The sequence below is a fragment of the Belonocnema kinseyi genome, chromosome 2 (genome assembly GCF_010883055.1).
Source record: "Belonocnema kinseyi isolate 2016_QV_RU_SX_M_011 chromosome 2, B_treatae_v1, whole genome shotgun sequence".
In the NCBI taxonomy this organism is placed as follows: domain Eukaryota; kingdom Metazoa; phylum Arthropoda; class Insecta; order Hymenoptera; family Cynipidae; genus Belonocnema; species Belonocnema kinseyi.
Window position 1 is genome coordinate 178524778 of NC_046658.1, and position 3024 is coordinate 178527801.

Below are 3024 nucleotides of genomic sequence, written 5' to 3' on the forward strand. Positions count from 1 at the left end.
GGGAATAAAATTAGTATTTATAGGTTGACAACGGTTTGTTTTCTTTACCAAATTTGACTTTCGTCTAAATTTTTCCAGTTGTTTTTACTATAGTACAATTTAAGTTTGTATATCGGGCGAAGAAATCCATTCTATTGTTTGACCAATATTCTTTGTAAGTCAATATTTTTCATAGAAAATTACCCCGAGTGACCGTCAATTATAATTTTATATACGTGAAAAAACCACATTTCAATGTTTTCTATGAAAAACACAATCCCTGAGTGACAGAACAAAATGAAATTGTTTCTTAATCAATATTAATTATTTGTTAAAAATACGATGATAAAATATTTGTATCAAATATATTTTTGTGTAATATTTAAAGTGTTAAAAATTATTTGTTTCAATTTAAAATTAAAACTAAAATTATACAAAAGTTTTACCGCCAAATTAATATAAAAAAACACGTGATTTTTAATCAACATTTACATTTTTCGGAAGAACTTTTGAATTTAAAAAGTTGTTTCTTTGGTATAAATATTTAATTATTTCAATTAAAAAAATATATATTTCAAAGAAAAATGTTTCAGCAATCTTTTATCTGGAAATTTCTTTCTATAATAGTTTTTTAAAAATTAGAAATATGATTTTTCAAGTAAATTATTTTTTTTTAATTTAAAAAAAAAAGACTGTATCGAAAACCTGGATCAGGCTTCAGATCTGAAAAAATGCAGTGATATACATACATGTCATTCTAAGGACTTATTGAACTACCCTCGTATGTAAAAAAGGTAATCTTCCGAAAATTTAAAAACTAATTTAAGAACTATTTATACTCTTTTAAGATGCCAATACAATTTACACAACACTAATTGTAAAATTTGCAAATTTTTAGGCCTTCAGTTTAAGAACTTGAATTTTAACGATAAATATGCTTCATTTTCAGAATACAGCCTTATTGTTTGAATTTTCAGAATTTTCGTTTTTACATTCTCATCAATTATGATTGAGAAAGTACTAGAATTGTCGGAAATTTGACATCACACTTTTTCAACGGATCTCCACGTTTCGAAATCCTCTGAATCCGAAAATCAGGTTTTTACGATGGCGTCTGTCTGTCCGTCCGGCCGTCCGTCCGTTAACACGATAACTCTCGAAAAAATTAAAGAATCAAATTCATCTTTGGCACACTTTTTTTAGGTCCTAAAAGAAAAAACGAGTTCGGGAACCAGCCATTTTTGATAAAAATTCAAAAAGTGAGCGTATTTTGAAAATTTTTGAGACCACTTTTTTCTGAATTTTAAAATTATATTTACGGATATTTATAGTATTAAAAAAAACAATTTATCCTAATAACGTTTTTCGATAAAATGAAAATTCTCAGAGTTATAGCGTTTTCAAAATTTTTTTAATTAACCGAAAATCAAGATTTGAAGCCGAAAAACGCAGGATACGAAAAAAAGTCAAGAAAAGAAAAACATTTATTTTTGAAAGCTCTAAAAGATTATCATAACAAATTTTTGGATTTTCTTCAAACATAGAAAATTAAAATTTTGATTGCACAAAAAATAATGGAAAATAAAAAATTTCATTTCGTGGATAAACTGTATAGGATACGAAAAAATATGAACTAACAAAATTGGTTATCCCAAAAAAGATCTACAACTTCGTTAAGAATCACCTCATGATAGGACGCCTACTTTTTATTTTATTCGTGAAAAATAACGTTGAAAAAAATAAAATAAAAAAAATGTGTAGAAAAACGACGAAAGTTACGAGAAAAAATCCAACAAAGCAAATCCAACAAATGTATTTTGGAAATCGAGCTCGCAGCGTAAGTGTCACGATGAGAATGTGTACTTCAAAGCCTACAAAGCTTTGAGAAACTTAATATTTCACTATACTTAATTAAGTAGACAATTCAGAATATGATGACGCATATAAATACTGCCATCGAAAAGAGATCTTTTTGATAAAGTTTTTTTCAAGCATTCCAAATGCAAAGAATAAATATCCGAGCGCGAGGCGCGAGGTTCAACCGTCGCGCGCCTCAGGCGCGCTCAAACTTGCGAGCGAAGCGAGACGCGCGGTAAAAAAATACCATTATGGGATTCGAAATTGTTACAATGCGAAAAAAATTTAATTTAACATTTAAAAATGCGAAAATACACCACTTTCCATGTTCATTTGCAATCTAGCGAGTCACTTTCTTCCCCTTCTTTTGAAAGTCGATCCTCTGCTTTCAGTTTTCTTTTTAAAATATACCTTAAATTTAACGCGTTTCAAATTCAATGTTTGCAGCTGCATTTGCATGTTTCTTGTTTCAAATATCAAATAATTAAAACATTTTATTTATTTTTCACGATTGTAATTTATAACTTCTAAAATGGAATAATTGTAGCTCAAGCATGAAAAAGTATAGACTAATTTCAAATTTATATAGGTTCTATCATAAATATTGAACTATTAAAACCTCTGACCTTTTTTAAGGTTTTTAAAACTCTTTTAAAAACTTTTTTAAACAGTTTTGATTGTGATTTTTCAATAAAAGAATAAGTGTTATTTAGTCTCGAGAACAGCAATTTTAAAAATATTTAAAGCTTTAATAGTTGAGACATTTTAAATTTTTAGTCTTCAGTATATTGAATAATTTCAAATTTAAAGCTATTAAAATATGTCATCAGAATTTTTGAATGGAAAGTGTTCGATAATTTTAGATTGAAACATTTCAAATTATTTAGTTACAAATTAATATCGTGCAACTTCAATTTTTATTAATTTCGGATCATTTGTCACCCCCACAAATTATTATTATTTTTTTGTGTCAAGAAAATAACGCCTGATTTTTGTAAAAATTAACAAATATATATTAAAGGTTCACTCAAGGTCGTTTTTGTTCAAAAATCTTGTTCCTAAGTAAATTGACTCTTATTGTTTCCGATTTTGTTCTGTCACTCAGGGATTGTGTTTTTCATAGAAAACATTGAAATGTGGTTTTTTCACGTATATAAAATTATAATTGACGGTCACTCGGGGTAATTT